General features: G+C 47.6%; 2 pseudogenes; one reads left to right on the forward strand and one right to left on the reverse strand.

Moving 5' to 3' along the window:
• The first annotated feature begins 6,135 nt into the window (after positions 1–6,135).
• Positions 6,136–9,944, forward strand: LOC125526970 (annotated as a pseudogene).
• Positions 9,945–18,705: 8,761 nt separating this feature from the next.
• Positions 18,706–23,406, reverse strand: LOC125526971 (annotated as a pseudogene).
• Positions 23,407–24,202: the final 796 nt, after the last annotated feature.

Here is a 24,202-nt window from a genome sequence, read left to right on the forward strand (position 1 = left end):
CAAAATTTTAACATATGGGTAATAATAAATTTTCTCACTGATATGTTTAGTACACATTCTTATATGTGAGGGACAATATTTTTCTTGGAGAAACATTTCTACTCGGACATTTTTTTAATCAAGTGCGTAGTTATTTGTATACTTTACGCGGATACATTTTCCACTCGACCTTATTTTATCTGGTTATAATTTTTATTATTTCTGGTGTTCTTTGCCATGATTGAAGATGAATAAATCGAAAGTCTCCCGCAAAATAAATAAATTATGTGAGAGTTTTTGCTTCTGTACATATTTTTTTTAGACTACCATAGAATTTGTTCGCTTCGGCTGGGCCATCGGTTGTTAGGTGGTCCTGGGTCTAGTTGGCCTGGGCATCACTTCTAATGGGCCTCGTCGTTGCTGGAAAGCGAAAAAAACAGAGCGGTAAAATAGGGAAATATTAGAAGAAAATAGCAAAAAAGACTAATAAAATAAAAAGGTAAAATATTTAGAGGAGAGTTAGAGGACACTACCTTCTTTGAGCCGTGGAAGGGAAAAAAGTAGAGCACCAAAATAGCAAAATAGAAGAACAAAAAGAAAAGAAGACTATAAAATAGCGAAATATTAGAACAAAATACGAAAAGAATATAGAATAGCAAAATATTAAGAAGAAGAAGGGAAAACATATATATATATAGTATATTGTTACTATTCATCACCCAGGGTGCAGAATACATTATTCTTCTACCCGAGCTAATCTTACGATCATTTCATAAATAAATTATGTTTCAAATACAAATAGTTACAGTCATATTGATTCACTGCGTAAAATTTGGCATAAAAAAGGTCAGAAGACCAGAAAAATTACATTTTATGTACATTTTACACTATGTTTTTACGTTTCATAATTTGCGTAACATAAAATATTTTTACAGCGATTATATATTTTCTTACGTTCTCATTTTATGTCTGAAATAAGACAAAATCTACGAAACGTAAAATTACGTTGCATTCATGTTAAAATAGAGGGGGGGGTGAAGAATAACTATTCCTCACCCAAGGTAACGAATAGCACCGTTCCTAAATATAATAAAATATTACTCCCGCCGTTCCTAAATATAGGCCTTTTAAGAGATTTCAATATGAACTATACACAGAGCAAAATTAGTGAATCTACACTGTAAATAAATGTGTATACATCCGTATCTAGTTCATATTGAGATCACTAAAAGGATTTATATTTAGAAACGGAGGGTGTACAAAAGGCTAAGAATATGAAGTAGCAAAATATTAGGGAAAAATGGAAGAAATATAAATAGAAATATATTAGGAAAAAGGGATAAAAATGTAAATAGCAAAATATTAGGGAAAAAAGACTGACATATTAGAACAAAAGCGGCAAAAAAATATAAAGCAGCCAAATATTAGCTAAAAAAACCGACATCACACTGTACTTCTGTCCCCCCCCCTCCCCAAATAGCAAAATATTAGAAAAAAAGGCTGACACATTAGAACAAAGAGAAAAAATTTGTAATAGCAAGAAAAAAAATACTGACATCACACCGTACTTCTAACCCCCAACACACAGCGAGGGTGACCAAGGGTAACAAGCCGACAGGACAGGCCCGACCAGAAGAAGTACGTAGTGAAAGCTCTTTACCTCGGCAGAGCCAATGAATGAGCTTTGCGTCCTCGGCACAGCAAAATATTAGGAAAGAAGAAAGAATATATATATACTCCCTCCATTCATAAATATAGGGTTTTTTTTCCAGATGATTGAAAACCCCCGTCCCCTCGCGACCGCGTTGCCCCCGCGGGCGACCGGCCGCCATCGCCTGCTCCCTCCTCCAGCCCCCACCTCTCCCCTTCCTCCTGCCGCCGTCACTGGCGCCCGTGGCCGCCCTGGCCCCGGGTCGCTGGTGGCGGCGCCCCCCTGACCTTCCCCTCCCGATGGCTCTCCGGCGCGGGGCGGAGTTGCACCGGGGGGGTGCTCCTAGGCGGCGATGGTCCGGGTGGCGGCGGGGTTACCCGGTGCGGCGCGGGCGGGCGGCTGGACGGCGGCGTCGTTGTTGGTGGCGGGTGGCACCGCGACGGGTCCTGGCGGCGGCGCTCGGCCCAGATCTGGGCCTGGGCGGGCCAGCGGCGGGGCGGGTCCGTGAAGAGACTTCTGGGAGGCGGGGGAGCAGCGTTGAGCGGCGGGGTGCTGGCGGAGCCGGCGCCAGCCTGCTGCAGCATGGCCGGCGGGGCTTAGCGGGCCCGTTTCGGGCCTGGCCGGGCCAGGGATGACTTGGTTTGCCCTGCTGCCATGTCCGGACGGCAACCACAACTATGCCGGAGGCTCGGGCCTCTCGCACGACGGCGGAGGAGGTGGTTCCCTCCCGCTCGGCCTTGGTGCTGCAGCTCCCGTCGCTTGGCTCTTCTCTCCGATCTTCTTGGCCTCGTGTTGGTGCTCGTAGTGAGACAGCGTGGGTGGCGGCGCAACCGCGATGGCGCATGGTGTTGGGCGGTGGTTTGGCTGGTCGGTTCCGGTTGGGTGGTGGGGTTGGAGTGCGGGAGAAATCTTTGTCGGTTCGTCCGGCTCCGATGCGGTGACACCGACGGGTGCCACCATTCCTGCTTGGAGGGTGTCGGTGGTAGCCATCCTTCACTTCCCTCCGCGTACCAGGGGAAACCCTAGGACTCGTCCGAGCAACAGCATTGTCGGTGTCGCATTCCTTCTTGAAGGTGTCGCTTGGTACGCGGCAGGTCGGAGCCTCGGGCTGTGGTGGTTTGTCTTCGGAGGGCGCAGCGGTGGTGGTTCATCTGCGCTTTGTCAAGCTGCCGTTGTTGGCATTTGTTTCTTCTTTTTCTTTTGGGCTTGATGTGCTGCTCGCCCCAACAATGCTATGTGTATGGTGTTCGTTGCTTTGGAATACAAAGCGGGGGAAACCCTTTTTTGGTAATATAAGGTTTTTAAGAGATCTCAATATGGACTACACACGGAGCAAAATGAATAAATCTACACTCTAAATAAGTCTGTATACATCCGTATGTAGTTTATATTGAGATCTCTAAAATGACTTATATTTAGAAATGGATGAAGTAAAAAAATACTAAGAATATGATATAGCAAAATATTGGGGAAGAACCAAAAAAAATAAATAGCAATATATTAGGAAAAAAGAAAAAAACATAAATAGCAAAATATTAGAAAAAAGACTGACATATTAGAACAAAAGAGAAAAAAAATGAAGTAGCAAAATATTTGGAAAAAACGACCAACAACAAATAACAAAATATTAGAGAGAAAAAAAGACTGACATCACACCGTACTTCTAACCCCCAACACACAGCGAGGGTGACAAGCCAAAAGGCTAAGAATATGAAGTAGCAAAATATTAGAGAAAAATGGAAGAAATATAAATAGAAGTATATAAGGAAAAAGGGATGAAAATATAAATAGCATAATATTAGGAAAAAAAAGACTGGCATATTAGAACAAAAGTGGCAAAAAAATATGAAGCAACCAAATATTAGCTAAAAAAGAACCGACATCACACCGTTACTTGTAACCCCTCGAATATATAAATAGCAAGATATTAGAAAAAGAAAGACCCAACACATAGAACAAGAGAGGGAAAAAAATCAAAATAGCAAAATATTAGAAAAAAGACTGACATCACACCGTACTTCTAGCCCCCAACACACAGCGAGGGTGACCAAGGGTAACAAGCCGACAGGACAGGCCCGGCCAGAAGTACGTACGAAAGCTCTTTGCCTCGGAGCCAATGAATGAGCTTTGCGTCCTCGGCGATGGAGTGCTCAGCACCGGGCTATTTAACTCGCGTGGTTCCTTCTTAGCCGAGCAGTGTGGTACTAAACATAGGAACAGAGCGGCGCTGCAGTTAGTTTATTCCTAAACTGGGCCGTCATCTTCGGCCCACCAGACCGGCAGGGCGGCCCTAAAAAGAAAAAGCGCTTCGCTGAGGCGTCTCGAAGCCACGACAGGAGGTAGCACGCCGTCGCCGGAGGAACAGGATCCCAAGATATAGTACACGCAGCTGTTGGACACGGACTGAAACCGAACTCACTCACGAACACACCCAAGCAGAATCAAGGCTATGTGAACACCTAACACCAAGGATTAGAGCACTCAACACCAGTCATGATTTCTCGCCCCGTCCTGACAATTCTCATGATTTCTTGTAGGGTCGATTGTTAGTACAGTACAGTACAGCTACGCACACTTCAGTTACTCGGCCGTCTGTTTGCTAGGTTCATTGCATCCTCATCATGTAAGAGCCTCCCCAGCCGCGTCCCAATAGGCCCCGCCAGGTCATCTTTTAACGCCGGCACCCAAAAAAACGATCCAGTCGCGTCCACAGAAATCCGTTTGTCGTCAGTTTGGTCCGAAACGGGCGCCGGCGGACCCAGGCCGAATCCGGCGCGCCCGGAAAACTGATTTTGGCGTGAATGGGAATGGGTCCGCCGAGTCAGCGACACGCCGCTTCGTCGTCCTCATTGCCTCGGTTCCCGCAGGAATCAATGCCAAGGCTGCCGCGCTGCCACGCCGGCCAGTCTCCATTGTTGCCTCACAGGCGGTGCAGTGAAGGCACCGCGACGCGCGTCCCGCCTGCTCCAGCCGCGCATCACCCGGCATGCAGACTCTCACCGCCCCGCTTCGGCTATAAAAGCCGACCTCCCCGCCGATGAACGCCACAGTCGCCACAACTCGCCTTCTCTCTCGTCTCGTCTCACCACAGAATCCACTCTTCCCCCTCTTCCCCCGCCGACGAGCAATGGCTGAGCGGTACCCCGGCGACGCCGCGGCGGCGAACAGCTTCGGCAGCCGCCATCTCCATGAGGACGAGGCGCGCCTACTCTACGAGGCCGACTATCTAGCACCCCCAAACATGCGGGTGTCGGGCTGTGGAAGTTGAGCGCCGACGCGCCCCGATACCCCCTGTGTCCATTGGGGCTGAACGGCGGGCCGAAACCGCCTGCATCCGTTCGTCGCGGTCGGAGGAGCAGTGGAACGAGCCGAGGTATGCCGCCGACAGCCACACGCTGTGGACGATGCACTTCGACCGCCGCCGCGAAGACCAGATCGCCTCCGCCAACGGCACCATCCCCCCGCAACACGCATCGAGACCGGCAACACGCTGCGCCTCGAGTACCCGGCGCCCCCGTCCTTCTCTCGCCCTCGTGGCAGCTCCTAGACGCCGCAGCGAATGGAGGCAGCAACCTCCTCGTCGTCGGGCTCCGGTTCGCTCTCGTCCGGGTAGCCGGTGCTCCGCCCCGTCAAGCCGGAGCCGCAGGAGACGCCGCTTGGGTGCCGCACCCGCAGCGGCGCCCTCGTCATCAACGAGGGTGACCGCCCCTCCCCGCGTTCCCTCCGCCTAGTCCGGCCGAAGACCGAGCCGGGGTTGCTCCTCGTCAAGAAGGCGCACGCGGAGATGACCGCCGCCGACGAGACCGCCCTCAAGTGGGCGAAGGCGGATTATGTCCGCAAGCAGGTGGCGCGCCAGCGCCGGGCCCATGAGGAGATCAAGGTCCGGCGTCGCGGACGTGAGGAGGGCGTCGTCGTTGTCCTCGACAGTGACGAGAAGGACGTGCCTGGGCCGTCGAACCCCCCTGCGCTTCGGCGGCTCTGGTCAGGGGGGCAGCAGGACACCGGCGGCTCCGGTGGGACGCAGGGCGGTGACAATGACGACGACAAGGACGGCGACGACTACACCCAGTTCTACAGGATCCTCGGCATGTAGAAGGCAGGCGGCGGCCGCGGCGTAGTAGGGCTAGGCGTAGTTTGTTTGTTTTCTGTTTTTCGTACAAATTTGAATGAAAAATCGCCGAGTTTCCCCTGAGTTGGGGCGCCCTGGGGGCGACGTGGGGGCGACGACTGGGAACGCAATCGCCCCCACCGAAAGTAAGCGCCGGTTCGGCCCTAGACGACGCTTTTTGGGCGTCCTGGGGGCCGAACGGCTGGAGATGCTCTAAGCATATGTGTGGCCACAACCATCCTCGTCCGCCTCCACGTTGTTTTTTCTTCCATTTCTCCACAAGCAGGCTAGCAAGCACATTATTTGCTCCCACCACTATTGTCTTCCTCAACCTGCGCTCCTCTGTGTTCTTGCGAGCCCTCACCTTCGCGTTCCAAGGGTGGAGCTCGTGGCCACCATGGTGGTCGGGCCACTGTTGTCCATCGTGAAGGACAAGGTGTCCAACAGCCTCCTCGCTCAGTACAAGGTGATGAAAGGCACGGAGGAGCAACATGAGATCCTGATGCACAACTGCCTGCAATCCTGGACATCATCGCCGACGCCGAGCAAGTGGCTTCCCATAGAGAAGGGACGGCTGCCTGGCTCCAGGCCATCAAGAAGGTGGCTTACCAGGCCAATGAAGTCTTCAACGAGTTCAAGTACGAGGCGCTTCGTCGCAAGGCCAAAAAGGAGGGACACTACAAGGAGCTTGGCTGCTTGGATTTTGTAAACCTCTTTCCCACCCACATCCGTTTTGTGTTCCGTAACAGGATGGGAAGAAAGCTCCGCAAGATTGTGCAGGACATCGAGGTCCTTGTGACCGAAATGAACGCCTTTGGCTTTAAGTATCAGCAACAGCCGCCGGTATCCAGTCATTTGCGGCGGACGGATCATGCTAGCACTGACCCAGAGGAAATCAAGAAAATCATCATCGAATCTAGAGCCAACGATCAGAAGAAAATTGTTGATATACTAGTTGGGCAAGCTAACAATGCAGATCTCACGGTTGTTCCCATCGTTGGAATGGGCAGTCAGGGCAAGACCACGTTAGCACAACTTGTGTACAATGACCCAAAAATTCAGAAGTATTTCGATTTGCTTCTATGGGTGTGTGTCTCTGACTGCTTTGATGTGGATTCTCTGGCAAAAAGTATAGTTGAAGAAGCTCCTAAGAAGAAGAGTGATAGGAAAGAAGCAGATGCTTCCATGAAAAAGAAAACACCACTGGATATCCTTCAGAATGTGGTGAGTGGGCAACGGTACCTCCTTGTATTGGATGATGTCTGGGCACGACAGGTTCAGATTTGGACACAGCTCAAGGCCCGTCTTGAATATGGTGGCATGGGTAGTGTGGTCTTGACAACTACTCGTGACAAACGAGTGGCAGGAATAATGCACACTATTGAAGCTTACAATCTCAAAGCTTTGGATGATAAATTCATAAAGAAAATCATCGAGACAACAACATTCAGTCGTTTCAAGAAGGTAGAGAAAAGGCCCACCGAGTTGGTAGATATGGTTGATGAGATTGTGAAGAGATGTGTTGGTTCTCCTTTAGCTGCAACAGCACTAGGCTCTGTACTGTGCACCAAGACCAGTAAGGAAGAATGGGAGGCTATATCAATCAGAAGCAGCATTTGCACCGAGGAGACAGGAATCTTATCAATACTCAAGCTCAGTTACAATGACTTGCCATCGCATATGAAGCAATGCTTTGCTTTTTGTGCTGTATTTCCAAAAGATTACGAGATTGATGTGGACAAGCTGATCCAACTATGGATTGCACATGGTTTCATACAGGAAAAGCAAGTTTGTCTTGAAACCATTGGCAAACAAATTTTCAGTGAGCTGGCCTCAAGGTCATTCTTTCAAGATGTGAAACAAGTCCAAGCCACATCCATAGAAATTAGATTCACCAAGGCATATTATTCCAGAACTACTTGTAAAATCCATGACCTTATGCATGATGTTGCACTATCTATAATGGAAAAGGAATGTGCCCATGTAACTGAGGAACCTAGTCAGGGTGAGTGGCTTCCAAACACTGCTCGTCATCTATTTTTGTCATGCAAGGAACCAGGAAGAAAATTGAACGTTTCTCTCCAGAAAAGCTCTCCAGCTATCCAAACTCTTCTGTGTGATGGTCTTTTGCAATGTTTGTTGCAGCATTCATCAAAATACAGTTCTTTGCAAGCATTACAGCTCAATGTATATATAAGATCATTTCCGCTGAAACCAAAGCATCTACATCATCTGAGATACCTAGATCTCTCAAGAAGTTTTATCAAAGAGCTTCCTGAAGATATGAGCATTCTCTACAACCTTCAAACACTGAACCTCTCTGGCTGCAGTGCTCTTCTTGAACTTCCAAGACAAATGAAGTATATGACTGCCCTCCGTCACCTTTACACTCATGGTTGTGTACAGTTGAAGAGCATGCCTAGAGACATCAGAAACCTCACATCCCTATGCACACTTACATGTTTTGTAGCAGGTAGTGGCTCCAATTGCAGTAATGTGGGAGAGCTCTGTCCTTTAAACCTTGGCGGTCTATTAGCGCTATATTATCTAGCAAAAGTGACAGAAGAAGATGCAGAAGCGGCAAACCTCGTGAATAGGCAGGACCTAAGAGAATTGACTCTAGGATGGACCCGTGGACAATATCATTATAAGGAAACTAGTTGTGCGGATGATGCAAGAGTCCTGGCCAAACTCAAACCTCATGATGGGCTGCATGCTATAAGCATATTGTCCTATGGAGGAACAACCTTTCCAACATGGATGACTATGTTGCAAAATTTGAAGGAGCTCACGCTGGAAAATCTTGACTGTTTGGAGAGATGGGGGGAAATAGATAATGATGAGATGCATAGTGAAAACATAATAATCTTTCCTCGGCTTGAGAAGTTACGTATTATTGGCTGTACAAAGTTGACAGCATTGCCAGGACGCCCGTCCTTCCCTGAGCTCCAGAACGCTTGTATCAGATATTGTCCAGATTTGAGAATCACAGCTGAATCACCAAAGCTCAGTGTATTAAACATGGACGGAAGTGAGGTAAAGTTGTTCCGGTGGTTATCTAGACATATGACTTCATTGACCAATCTGGAACTGGAGAGCACTGCGTACAGAGCCACCCCGGAGGCTAAGTATGGATTGAGGGAAGTGTTGGATGTCAAGGAAAAATTGAATGATGATGATATACCCCTGACAGTTTTGGTGTTAAAGAGCTTAAAATCAAGTATAACAGAGCTATGTGCATGTTTTGTACACCTTCAAGATTTGTCAATTAATTTCTGTGATGCACTCATCCACTGGCCAGAAAGAGAGTTCCAAGGATTAGTATCCTTGAGGAAGCTTCAGATTAGCTTCTGCAATAATCTGATTGGATATGCACCAGATTCTGCCGAGCCATCAACATCATCAGAAACGAGTCAACTCCTGCCAAGTCTAGAGTCTCTGGTGATAAAGGCATGCCACAAGTTGGTTGAGGTCTTCAACATACCTCCATCTCTCAGGAGAATGAAAGTTGAACATTGTGAAATGGTTGAGTCCCCATTCGGCAGGAGGCTGCAGCAAGGACAGTCAGCATTGTCCATTCATCAACAGTCATCCAGTATGCCTGAGGTGTCATCATCATCGCCCGGAGCAGTGCCAGAGCATTTAGAAGAACTAACACTAATTATGTGTTATGGCTTAACAGGGGTCCTCCATCTCCATCCGTCCCTCAAGGAGCTAGTAATTCGTCGCTGCGGTGGGTTGACATCTCTGGAATCCCGCTCGGGAGAGCTCCCATCGCTGAAGCACCTCAGTCTTTCTGAATGCCTTACGCTGTCATCCCTACCGGATGAGCCAGTATCATACTTACTTCTCGAATATCTTGGCATTAGCTACTGCCCTGATCTGAAGACGCTCCCTGCAAGCCTGCAAAAACTGTTGGGCAAAATTGACAGGGAATATGTAGATGCTCATCACTATGGAAGTAAGCGTGCATTATACAATTACTTCCTCTATTACTTACTAGTGAGTACTTAATGCACTATCTAGATAATGGTAATATCATCACTAGTAGGACAACAGAAAACTGGTTGTTTCTTCAACCTAAATTCGTCATTTCTTAATTTATTGATGCCCCTTTAAGTGTAAGTTTTTACATGATTAATCTGTGCAGATAAGCCTATACTGCTGAAACCGAAGACATGGAAATATGCCATCCGCAGAGATTAGAGAGCTATGAGCAGAATCACAAGAATACCAATACCAGTAGGGAAGTTGTCATGCAGGTTGTGATCTAGAAGTATGCCTATCACTGCTGGAACTCTTTAGCTGTTCTTTTTTTAGCAAAAATAAACTTAAAATCTGATACCTTTTTGCAGAACTGTTCCAACACATGGTGTTGCAAGCCTCGGAAGGATCCTGAAAGCGCCCCTATAATACTATTTGGCTATCATTCCGTTCCCAGAAAGAGATCTTGTTTGGATAATCTCTGTTTACCTGGAGTTGTATTTATATTTTCCACCTCTGTTTACCTAGGGCTATATGTATCATCGTATTTCTTTCCGAGAAAAAGTTTTGTAAAAAAATCTGTTGCAGTTTCCCTGTTTTATTTATGGACTTGTAACATTATAGAGTACCAAGATTTACAGTCAATATTCTGTTTACCATGTACTATAACACTGACCATCATATATGGTATCTGAAGCTGTCGCTTTGCCCTCATAACTTTGCACTAGAAATATTGTTCACTAGTGATGTTTGGAATTTTGGTTTTGCCGTTGCGACCCACTTCATATTTTTAGTACTATAAATTGGATTGCACAACGGGTTGAGCCTTGTAGTGATGAAACGCTCTGTGGCAACTTCTTGAGTCGTCACAATTTCCACCTGAATCTCTTTAGGCGTGAACTGGGCAAGGCTGAACCTGGTCTCTTTTTGTTCCTCCACCCTGCTGCTGCACCCTCATTTCTCCCTCTTCTCGATGCACCGGGTCGGTCAACCCAATTGTGTAGAGTTTCAGTACAATCCTAGAACATAGCATTGAACCAGCTGAACCATTTTTTATTTTTTATTTTTATGGCCAACAATACTGTTCTGAACTGATTTCACCCTTCTTTGTGCCTACCAGACCAAAGCAATGTGTGTCTAACTTGTGGGGACATGTGTTATCATGACCATCGGAGCCATTAAAGGATTGGAATAAGGTTTTCTTACATGAAAATGCTTTCAACTCCAGACAAATTCGATCATATTAATTTGACTAGCGGGTCAAGTAGTTGGTGTTAAGTCATTCTAGGTTTTTTCTTTTTTGTTGAGAAATTGACTTCTCTTGAGGAAAGGTTCGAAATTGGACGTAAGTTTTTTTTTTGAGACAAGAGGAGGAGATGAGGCAGAGGACAGGGGAGGGAGGGAGGTAGCCTCTTCAAGGCCAGCTCACATCGGGGGAGGAAGATGACGACGCCCAGCTGCCGTCGTCGTCCGGCACCACCGTCCCCGTTCCTCTCCGCTTCTCCAGCAACCGTCCGGAGAGTGGGCACGCCAAAGATTGCGAGTGGTGGAGCAACCACGGGTGGGACGGGGGAGCGGCAGGAGCTGCCGGTGGCTCAGATTCAGGTAAGAACACTGAACCCAAGAATATTCTAGCAGCGGGCTACTGCATTTTTAGGTGACTTTCTGTTGAGTATTTTACCTCCACTGCATTTTCTACCGCATCACAGTGATGACAGATGGCAACATTTATCTATATATAATATTAAGACACGGTTGTATATATATCCATGTTTTCCCCCATATCTCATGCTTCTGAAACCAATGATGGGTTTCGTAGTAATTTCCAAAAAATTCCTACGCTCACGCAAGATCATAGTGATGCATAGGAACGAGAGGGGGAGAGTGTGATCTACGTACCCTTGTAGATCGACAACGGAAGCGTTTGGTGATGTAGGTCGTACGTCTCCATGGCCCGACCGATCAAGCACCGAAACTACGGCACCTCCGAGTTCTAGCACACGTTCAGCTCGATGACGATCCCGGACTCCGATCCAAAAGTGTCGGGGAAGAGTTCCGTCAGCACGATGGCGTGGTGACGATCTTGATGCACTACCGTCGCAGGGCTTCGCCTAAGCACCGCTACAATATTATCGAGGACTATGGTGGAAGGGGGCACCGCACACGGCTAAGAATATGATCATGTGGATCAACTTGTGTTTCTCTGGGGTGCCCCTGCCTCCGTATATAAAGGCTCAAGGGGGGGTGCGGCCGGCCTAGGAGAGGCGCGCCAGGAGGAGTCCTACTCCCTCTGGGAGTAGGATTCCCCCCCCCAATCCTAGTTGGAATAGGATTCGCGGAGGGGGGAAAAGAGAGAGGGGGGCCGGCCCCCTCTCCTTGTCCTATTCGGACCAAGGGAGGGGAGGGGCGCGCGGCCCATCTTGGGCTGCCCCTTCTCTTTTCCACTAAGGCCCACTTAGGCCCATATAGCTCCCGGGGGGTTCCGGTAACCTCCCGGTACTCCGGTAAAATCCCGATTTCACCCGGAACACTTCCGATATCCAAACATAGGCTTCCAATATATCAATCTTTATGTCTCGACCATTTCGAGACTCCTCGTCATGTCCGTGATCACATCCGGGACTCCGAACAACCTTCGGTACATCAAAATGCATAAACTCATAATATAACTGTCATCGTAACCTTAAGCGTGCGGACCCTACGGGTTCGAGAACAATGTAGACATGACCGAGACACGTCTCCGGTCAATAACCAATAGCGGAACCTGGATGCTCATATTGGCTCCTACATATTCTACGAAGATCTTTATCGGTCAGACCGCATAACAACATACGTTGTTCCTCTCGTCATCGGTATGTTACTTGCCCGAGATTCGATCGTCGGTATCCAATACCTAGTTCAATCTCGTTACCGGCAAGTCTCTTTACTCGTTCCGTAATACATCATCCCGCAACTAACTCATTAGTTGCAATGCTTGCAAGGCTTAAGTGATGTGCATTACCGAGAGGGCCCACAGATACCTCTCCGACAATCGGAGTGACAAATCCTAATCTCGAAATACGTCAACCCAACATGTACCACCTATAGAGCACCTTTATAATCACCCAGTTACGTTGTGACGTTTGGTAGCACACAAAGTGTTCCTCCGGCACACGGCAGTTACATAATCTCATAGTCATAGGAAACATGTATAAGTCATGAAGAAAGCAATAGCAACATACTAAACGATCGGATGCTAAGCTAATGGAATGGGTCATGTCAATCAGATCATTCAACTAATGATGTGATCCCATTAATCAAATGACAACTCTTTGTCCATGGTTAGGAAACATAACCATCTTTGATTAACAAGCTAGTCAAGTAAAGGCATACTAGTGACACTCTGTTTGTCTATGTATTCACACATGTATTATGTTTCCGGTTAATACAATTCTAGCATGAATAATAAACCTTTATCATGATATAAGGAAATAAATAATAACTTTATTATTGCCTCTAGGGCATATTTCCTTCAGTCTCCCACTTGCACTAGAGTCAATAATCTAGATTACACGGTAATGATTCTAACACCCATGGAGCTTTGGTGCTGATCATGTTTTGCTCGTGGAAGAGGCTTAGTCAATGGGTCTGCTACATTCAGCTCCGTATGTATCTTCGAAATCTCTATGTCTCCCACCTGGACTAGATCCCGGATGGAATTGAAGCGTCTCTTGATGTGCTTGGTTCTCTTGTGAAATCTGGATTCCTTTGCCAGGGCAATTGCACCAGTATTGTCACAAAAGATTTTCATTGGACCCGATGCACTAGGTATGACACCTAGATCGGATATGAACTCCTTCATCCAGACTCCTTCGTTTGCTGCTTCTGAAGCAGCTATGTACTCCGCTTCACATGTAGATCCCGCCACGACGCTTTGTTTAGAACTGCACCAACTGACAGCTCCACCGTTTAATGTAAACACGTATCCGGTTTGCGATTTAGAATCGTCCGGATCAGTGTCAAAGCTTGCATCAACGTAACCGTTTACGATGAGCTCTTTGTCACCTCCATATACGAGAAACATATCCTTAGTCCTTTTCAGGTACTTCAGGATGTTCTTGACCGCTGTCCAGTGATCCACTCCTGGATTACTTTGGTACCTCCCTGCTAGACTTATAAGCAAGGCACACATCAGGTTCTCTGGTACACCCATTGCATACATGATAGAGCTCTGAAGTGGCTGAATCATAGTGTGACCGATAGCGAGATACCGGTCGTCTCCTGTCCTGTATAGTTTCAATAGTGCGGTCCGTGAAGTTGATAGATTCATGTCAACGTAATGGGTTCTGGCGAGGTTGCAAGGGGAGAGTCACTTCATAAAGTGAAAATCCAGGATAGTGCACAAGACACTGAACTAGCAGCGACATAATAGTCACAAGGAAGCATCCTGAACAAAGTCGAGAAAATGAGACAGCTAAAGAACATCCTGAAAATCGAAAAGGACTAAGGATATGTTTCTCGTATATGGAGGTGACAAAGAGCTCATCGTAAACGGTTACGTTGATGCAAGCTTTGACACTGATCCGGACGATTCTAAATCGCAAACCGGATACGTGTTTACATTAAACGGTGGAGCTGTCAGTTGGTGCAGTTCTAAACAAAGCGTCGTGGCGGGATCTACGTGTGAAGCGGAATACATAGCTGCTTCGGAAGCAGCAAATGAAGGAGTCTGGATGAAGGAGTTCATATCCGATCTAGGTGTCATACCTAGTGCATCGGGTCCAATGAAAATCTTTTGTGACAATACTGGTGCAATTGCCTTGGCAAAGGAATCCAGATTTCACAAGAGAACCAAGCACATCAAGAGACGCTTCAATTCCATCCGGGATCTAGTCCAGGTGGGAGACATAGAGATTTGCAAGATACATACGGAGTCTGAATGTTAGCAGACCCGTTGACTAAGCCTCTTCCACGAGCAAAACATGATCAGCACCAAAGCTCCATGGGTGTTAGAATCATTACTGTGTAATCTAGATTATTGACTCTAGTGCAAGTGGGAGACTGAAGGAAATATGCCCTAGAGGCAATAATAAAGTTATTATTTATTTCCTTATATCATGATAAATGTTTATTATTCATGCTAGAATTGTATTAACCGGAAACATGATACATGTGTGAATACATAGACAAACAGAGGGTCACTAGTATGCCTCTACTAGACTAGCTTGTTAATCAAAGATGGTTATGTTTCCTAACCATGGACAAAGAGTTGTCATTTGATTAACAGGATCACATCATTAGTTGAATGATCTGATTGACATGACCCATTCCATTAGCTTAGCACCCGATCGTTTAGTATGTTGCTATTGCTTTCTTCATGACTTATACATGTTCCTATGACTATGAGATTATGCAACTCCCGTTTGCCAGAGGAACACTTTGTGTGCTACCAAACGTCACAACGTAACTGGGTGATTATAAAGGAGCTCTACAGGTGTTTCCAAAGGTACATGTTGGGTTGGCGTATTTCGAGATTAGGATTTGTCACTCCGATTGTCGGAGAGGTATCTCTGGGCCCTCTCGGTAATGCACATCACTTAAGCCTTGCAAGCATTGCAACTAATGAGTTAGTTGCGGGATGATGTATGATTACGGAACAGAGTAAAGAGACTTGCCGGTAACGAGATTGAACTAGGTATTGAGATACCGACGATCGAATCTCGGGCAAGTAACATACCGATGACAAAGGGAACAACGTATGTTGTTATGCGGTCTGACCGATAAAGATCTTCGTAGAATATGTAGGAGCCAATATGAGCATCCAGGTTCCGCTATTGGTTATTGACCGGAGACGTGTCTCGGTCATGTCTACATTGTTCTCGAACCCGTAGGGTCCGCACGCTTAAGGTTACAATGACAGTTATATTATGAGTTTATGCATTTTGATGTACCGAAGGTTGTTCGGAGTCCCGGATGTGATCACGGACATGACGAGGAGTCTCGAAATGGTCGAGACATAAAGATTGATATATTGGAAGCCTATGTTTGGATATCGGAAGTGTTCCGGGTGAAATCGGGATTTTACCGGAGTACCGGGAGGTTACCGGAACCCCCCGGGAGCTATATGGGCCTAAGTGGGCCTTAGTGGAAAAGAGAAGAGGCAGCCAGATGGGCCGCGCGCCCCTCCCCTCCCTTGGTCCGAATAGGACAAGGAGAGGGGGCCGGCCCCTCTCTCTTTCCCCCTCCGCGAATCCTATTCCAACTAGGATTGGGGGGGAATCCTACTCCCAGAGGGAGTAGGACTCCTCCTGGCGCGCCTCTCCTAGGCCGGCCGCACCCCCCCTTGAGCCTTTATATACGGAGGCAGGGGCACCCCAGAGAAACACAAGTTGATCCACGTGATCATATTCTTAGCCGTGTGCGGTGCCCCCTTCCACCATAGTCCTCGATAATATTGTAGCGGTGCTTAGGCGAAGCCCTGCTACAGTAGTACATCAAGATCGTCACCACGCCGTCGTGCTGACGGAACTCTTCCCCGACACTTTGCTGGATCGGAGTCCGGGGATCGTCATCGAGCTGAACGTGTGCTAGAACTCGGAGGTGCCGTAGTTTCGGTGCTTGATCGGTCGGGCCGGAAGTACGACTACATCAACCAAACGCTTCCGTTGTCGATCTACAAGGGTACGTAGATCACACTCTCCCCCTCTCGTTGCTATGCATCACTATGATCTTGCGTGAGCCGTAGAATATAAATCCAGACAAGTCTGCAATTGCATGGTTTTGGTTTCAGAAGCATGAGATATGGGGGAAAACATGGATATATATACAACCGTGTCTTAATATTATATCTAGATAAATGTTGCCGTCTGTCATCACTGTGATGCGGTAGAAAATGCAGTGGAGGTAAAATACTCAACAGAAAGTCACCTAAAAATGCAGTAGCCCGCTGCTAGAATATTCTTGGGTTCAGTGTTCTTACCTGAATCTGAGCCGCCGGCAGCTCCTGCCGCTCCCCCGTCCCACCCGTGGTTGCTCCACCACTCGCAGTCTTTGGCGTGCCCACTCTCCGGACGGTTGCTGGAGAAGCGGAGAGGAACGGGGACGGTGGCGCCGGACGACGACGGCAGCTGGGCGCCGTCATCTTCCTCCCCCGATGTGAGCTGGCCTTGAAGAGGCTACCTCCCTCCCTCCCCTGTCCTCTGCCTCATCTCCTCCTCTTGTCTCAAAAAAAAACATTACGTCCCCCTCTTGTCTCAAAAAAAAAACTTACGTCCCCCTCAAAAAAGGAGTTAGATGACCTTAATTGCGTCGATATCATATTTTTCATGTTGATCTAATAAAAAACTTTAAGCCACACATAGATGAAAAGGTTGAAAACCAATGTAAGTATAAAAGTGGCACCGGAGAGGCAACCCCAGAATATATCCAACTGGGGTCCAATTTCGAACCTTTCCTCAAGAGAAGTCAATTTCTCAACAAAAAAGAAAAAACCTAGAATGACTTAACACCAACTACTTGACCCGCTAGTCAAATTAATATGATCGAATTTGTCTGGAGTTGAAAGCATTTTCATGTAAGAAAACCTTATTCCAATCCTTTAATGGCTCCGATGGTCATGATAACACATGTCCCCACAAGTTAGACACACATTGCTTTGGTCTGGTAGGCACAAAGAAGGGTGAAATCAGTTCAGAATAGTATTGTTGGCCATAAAAATAAAAAATAAAAAATGGTTCAGCTGGTTCAATGCTATGTTCTAGGATTGTACTGAAACTCTACACAATTGGGTTGACCGACCCGGTGCATCGAGAAGAGGGAGAAAGAGGGTGCAGCAGCAGGGTGGAGGAACAGAGAAATAGAGGGGTTCGCAGCCAGCAGGGTGGAGGAACAAAAAGAGACCAGGTTCAGCCTTGCCCAGTTCACGCCTAAAGAGATTCAGGTGGAAATTGTGACGACTCAAGAAGTTGCCACAGAGTGTTTCATCACTACAAGGCTCGACCCCTTGTGCAATCCAATTTATAGTACTAAAAATATGAAGTGGGTCGCAACGGCAAGGCATACCAAAGTTCCAAACATCACTAGCGAACAATATTTCTAGTGCAGAGTTATGAGGGCAAACCGACAGCTTCAGATACCATATATGATGGTCAGTGTTATAGTACATGGTAAACAGAATATTGACTGTAAATCTTGGTACTCTATATTGTACAAGTCCATAAATAAAACAGGGAAACTGCAACAGATTTTTTTACAAAACTTTTTCTTGGAAAGAAATACGATGATACATACAGCCCTAGGTAAACAGAGGTGGAAAATATAAATACAACTCCAGGTAAACAGAGATTATCCAAACAAGATCTCTTTCTGGGAACGAATGATAGCCAAATAGTATTATAGGGGCGCTTTCAGGATCCTTCCGAGGCTTGCAACACCATTTGTTGGGACAGTTCTGCAAAAAGGTATCAGATTTTAAGTTTATTTTTGCTAAAAAAAGAACAGCTAAAGAGTTCCAGCAGTGATAGGCATACTTCTAGATCACAACCTGCATGACAACTTCCATACTGGTATTGGTATTCTTGTGATTCTGCTCATAGCTCTCTAATCTCTGTGGATGGCATATTTCCATGTCTTCGGTTTCAGCAGTATAGGCTTATCTGCACAGATTAATCATGTAAAAACTTACACTTAAAGGGGCATCAATAAATTAAGAAATGACGAATTTAGGTTGAAGAAACAACCAGTTTTCTGTTGTCCTACTAGTGATGATATTACCATTATCTAGATAGTGCATTAAGTACTCACTAGTAAGTAATAGAGGAAGTAATTGTATAATGCGCGCTTAGTTCCATAATGATGAGCATCTACATATTCCCTGTCAATTTTGCCCAGCAGTTTTTGCAGGCTTGCAGGGAGCGTCTTCAGATCAGGGCAGTAGCTAATGCCGAGATATTCGAGAAGTAAGTATGATACTGGCTCATCCGGTAGGGATGACAGCGTAAGGCATTCAGAAAGACTGAGGTGCTTCAGCGATGGGAGCTCTCCCGAGCGGGATTCCAGAGATGTCAACCCACCGCAGCGACGAATTACTAGCTCCTTGAGGGACGGATGGAGATGGAGGACCCCTGTTAAGCCATAACACATAATTAGTGTTAGTTCTTCTAAATGCTCTGGCACTGCTCCGGGCGATGATGATGACACCTCAGGCATACTGGATGACTGTTGATGAATGGACAATGCTGACTGTCCTTGCTGCAGCCTCCTGCCGAATGGGGACTCAACCATTTCACAATGTTCAATTTTCATTCTCCTGAGAGATGGAGGTACGTTGAAGACCTCAACCAACCTGTGGCATGCCTTTATCACCAGAGACTCTAGACTTGGCAGGAGTTGACTCGTTTCTGATGATGTTGATGGCTCGGCAGAATCTGGTGCATATCCAATCAGATTATTGCAGAAGCTAATCTGAAGCTTCCTCAAGGATACTAATCCTTGGAACTCTCTTTCTGGCCAGTGGATGAGTGCATCACAGAAATTAATTGACAAATCTTGAAGGTGTACAAAACATGCACATAGCTCTGTTATACTTGATTTTAAGCTCTTTAACACCAAAACTGTCAGGGGTATATCATCATCATTCAATTTTTCCTTGACATCCAACACTTCCCTCAATCCATACTTAGCCTCCGGGGTGGCTCTGTACGCTAGTGCTCTCCAGTTCCAGATTGGTCAATGAAGTCATATGTCTAGATAACCACCGGAACAACTTTACCTCACTTCCGTCCATGTTTAATACACTGAGCTTTGGTGATTCAGCTGTGATTCTCAAATCTGGACAATATCTGATACAAGCGTTCTGGAGCTCAGGGAAGGACGGGCGTCCTGGCAATGCTGTCAACTTTGTACAGCCAATAATACGTAACTTCTCAAGCCGAGGAAAGATTATTATGTTTTCACTATGCATCTCATCATTATCTATTTCCCCCCATCTCTCCAAACAGTCAAGATTTTCCAGCGTGAGCTCCTTCAAATTTTGCAACATAGTCATCCATGTTGGAAAGGTTGTTCCTCCATAGGACAATATGCTTATAGCATGCAGCCCATCATGAGGTTTGAGTTTGGCCAGGACTCTTGCATCATCCGCACAACTAGTTTCCTTATAATGATATTGTCCATGGGTCCATCCTAGAGTCAATTCTCTTAGGTCCTGCTTATTCACGAGGTTTGCCGCTTCTGCATCTTCTTCTGTCACTTTTGCTAGATAATATAGCTCTAATAGACCACCAAGGTTTAAAGGACAGAGCTCTCCCACATTACTGCAATTGGAATCCACTACCTGCTACAAAACATGTAAGTGTGCATAGGGATGTAGGTTCTGATGTCTCTAGGCATGCTCTTCAACTGTACACAACCATGAGTGTAAAGGTGACGGAGGGCAATCATATACTTCATTTGTCTTGGAAGTTCAAGAAGAGCACTGCAGCCAGAGAGGTTCAGTGTTTGAAGGTTGTAGAGAATGCTCATATCTTCAGGAAGCTCTTTGATAAAACTTCTTGAGAGATCTAGGTATCTCAGATGATGTAGATGCTTTGGTTTCAGCGGAAATGATCTTATATATACATTGAGCTGTAATGCTTGCAAAGAACTGTATTTTGATGAATGCTGCAACAAACATTGCAAAAGACCATCACAAAAAAGAGTTTGGATAGCTGGAGAGCTTTTCTGGAGAGAAACGTTCAATTTTCTTCCTGGTTCCTTGCATGACAAAAATAGATGACGAGCAGTGTTTGGAAGCCACTCACCCTGACTAGGTTCCTCAGTTACATGGGCACATTCCTTTTCCATTATAGATAGTGCAACATCATGCATAAGGTCATGGATTTTACAAGTAGTTCTGGAATAATATGCCTTGGTGAATCTAATTTCTATGGATGTGGCTTGGACTTGTTTCACATCTTGAAAGAATGACCTTGAGGCCAGCTCACTGAAAAATTGTTTGCCAATGGTTTCAAGACAAACTTGCTTTTCCTGTAACGTCAATGCGTTGTCCACATACAATTCATCCTAACTTGGGAAAGCTTCACGGCACTAAAAAGCAAAAGCATGAGGACTTCCATATTGCGACGGCATAGTCATCGGTAACTTAGCTTTGTTTAGATATAAGATTCCTGCTCCTCGGGTCAAAGCGCTGCTGGTCCTGACGGTATATAATTGCTCCAGTACTCCTCTTATAACGAAACCGAGGTCTGCGGGCACATTGTAGACATGTGAGCCTTGTGCGTTTGCGAGGCGTAAAGGAGAACCAACACATTCCTCCTCTCATCAAACCATAGTCTAGCAACTGACGGTGGAGATCCATTTCTCTGGCCTTAGAAAAACCGTACTGTAAATGCGTGTTCAATTTCGGAGAATTGTCCGGTTCTATTAACACGAGATTCTTATGGACAGCCACAGCTTGCTTCACAGATTGTAAAGTTCAAATGGTTGCCTTGTTTTCTTTTTCATTTTTGTTCTCTGTGTATTTTTTTATTATTAATAAAACGAATTTCCAGCCACCTACTCTGGGCGGGCGCCAACGGAAAGTTAATAATTAATCCACACATACCAGCCACCATACCTTCAGGGACGGGCTCTTGAGAGTCTGTTGACAATCTGAACGTTGTCGGGTCCGCACAAACAATGCAGCAATCATGCTTACGAAAGTACACTATGTATTGGCCCTACCCTAACGCACATTCACTGTAGGATATAACAGTGGTGTCATATTCTGTTTTCATGGGAAAGTCATTCTGGCACTTCTTTTTCCATCAACTTACTTCTTTCATGGAAGCATCTTCTTTCCTATCATCTTCTTACTTAGGAGCTTCTTCAACTATACTTTAGGTGTAGGGCCAGGAGAAGTCTATGCCAGAGAATCCACATCAAAGCAGTCAGAGACACACACCCATAGAAGCAAATCGAAATACTTCTGAATTTTTGGGTCATTGTACACGAGTTGTGCTAACGTGGTCTTGCCCTGACCGCCCATTCCAACGATGGGAACAACCGTGAGATCTGCATTGTTAGCTTGCCCAACTATATCAACAATTTTCTTCTGATCGTTGGCTCTAGATTCGATGATGATTTTCTTGATTTCCTCTGGGTCAGTGCTAGCATGATCCGTCCGCCGCAAATGACTGGATACCGGCGGCTGTTGCTGATACTTAAAGCCAAAGGCGTTCATTTCGGTCACAAGGACCTCGATGTCCTGCACAATCTTGCGGAGCTTTCTTCCCATCCTGTTACGGAACACAAAACGGATGTGGGTGGGAAAGAGTTTTACCACATCAAAGCCAAGCTCCTTGTAGTGTCCCTCCTTTTTGGCCTTGCGACGAAGCGCCTCGTACTTGAACTCGTTGAAGACTTCATTGGCCTGGTAAGCCACCTTCTTGATGGCCTGGAAGCCAGGCAGCCGTCCCTTCTCTATGGGAAGCCACTTGCTCGGCGTCGGCGATGATGTCCAGGATTGCAGGCAGTTGTGCATCAGGATCTCATGTTGCTCCTCCGTGCCTTTCATCACCTTGTACTGAGCGAGGAGGCTGTTGGACACCTTGTCCTTCACGATGGACAACAGTGGCCCGACCACCATGGTGGCCACGAGCTCCACCCTTGGAACGCGAAGGTGAGGGCTCGCAAGAACACAGAGGAGCGCAGGTTGAGGAAGACAATAGTGGTGGGAGCAAATAATGTGCTTGCTAGCCTGCTTGTGGAGAAATGGAAGAAAAAACAACGTGGAGGCGAACGAGGATGGTTGTGGCCACACATATGCTTAGAGCATCTCCAGCCGTTCGGCCCCCAGGACGCCCAAAAAGCATCGTCTAGGGCCGAACCGGCGCTTACTTTCGGCGTGGGGGCGATTGCGTTCCCAGTCGTCGCCCCCATGTCGCCCCCAGGGCGCCCCAACTCAGGGGAAACTCGGCGATTTTTCATTCAAATTTGTACAAAAACAGAAAAAAACAAACTACGCCTAGCCCTACTACGCCGCGGCCGCCGCCTGCCTCTCTACAGTGTCCTATACCCCCCCTTCTGCGTTATTTCACTAAAAATCTCCCCTGTCTTGGTGGACGAACGGGCGGATTGTTAAGTCCGCGTAGATGATCCTTTAGAAGATATAATCTTGCGCTTGGGCATCTCACTGCGCTTGCGGCTGTTTATTTGTGTATTTCTGGCGGTTCACACTCTTCGGCCCCTATAGGCTCTGGGCATGGGACCTTTCTATCACAATGGCCGGCGAGGAAGGATCCCTGAACGATCACTTGGGTTGTATGGTCGCTGTCGCATTCCTTATGTACGTCGTCATTGGGGTCACCGGGCTCTTGATCCCTACCGTGAGCCCCGGGTGTCCTGCTGGCGCCCCTCCTGAGCCCAGGTGCAACTTGTGCGCCGACTGCAGCGTATGCGGGGTATGGGGAAGCGGCCCAGGTCTACTGCCTATCCTCTTGTCTCTACTTTGATAGGTTCGAGCTAGGCGACGACTTTGGCCTTTCACTCGCGTCCTCGCTCCTGCATTTCTGGACAGTCCTGATCGACTCCTCACGTCCGACGACGCTCGCTGTGTCTGCATGGGCCGGACCTTGATCTCCTCATGGGCCCGGCGCTGGCGCGCCACCTGCTTGCGGACATAATCCGCCTTCGCCCACTTGAGGGCGGTCTCGTCGGCGGCGGTCATCTCCGCGTGCGCCTTCTTGATGAGGAGCAACCCCGGCTCGGTCTTCGGCCGGACTAGGCGGAGGGAACGCGGGGAGGGGCGGTCACCCTCGTTGATGACGAGGGCGCCGCTGCGGGTGCGGCACCCAAGCGGCGTCTCCTGCGGCTCCGGCTTGACGGGGCGGAGCACCGGCTACCCGGACGAGAGCGAACCGGAGCCCGACGACGAGGAGGTTGCTGCCTCCATTCGCTGCGGCGTCTAGGAGCTGCCACGAGGGCGAGAGAAGGAGGGGGGCGCCGGGTACTCGAGGCGCAGCGTGTTGCCGGTCTCGATGCGTGTTGCGGGGGGATGGTGCCGTTGGCGGAGGCGATCTGGTCTTCGCGGCGGCGGTCGAAGTGCATCGTCCACAGCGTGTGGCTGTCGGCGGCATACCTCAGCTCGTTCCACTGCTCCTCCGACCGCGACGAACGGATGCGGGCGGTTTCGGCCCGCCGTTCAGCCCCAATGGACACACGGGGTATCGGGGCGCGTCGGCGCTCAACTTCCACAGCCCGACACCCACATGTTTGGGGGTGCCGGATAGTCGGCCTCGTAGAGTAGGCGCGCCTCGTCCTCATGGAGATGGCGGCTGCCGAAGCTGTTCGCCGCCGCGGCGTCGCCGGGGTACCGCTCAGCCATTGCTCGTCGGCGGGGGAAGAGGGGGAAGAGTGGATTCTGTGGTGAGACGAGACGAGAGAGAAGGCGAGTTGTGGCGACTGTGGCGTTCATTGGCGGGGAGGTCGGCTTTTATAGCCGAAGTGGGGCGGTGAGAGTCTGC

Source organism: Triticum urartu, unplaced genomic scaffold (assembly GCF_003073215.2).
Source record: "Triticum urartu cultivar G1812 unplaced genomic scaffold, Tu2.1 TuUngrouped_contig_2456, whole genome shotgun sequence".
Taxonomy (NCBI): Eukaryota; Viridiplantae; Streptophyta; class Magnoliopsida; order Poales; family Poaceae; genus Triticum; species Triticum urartu.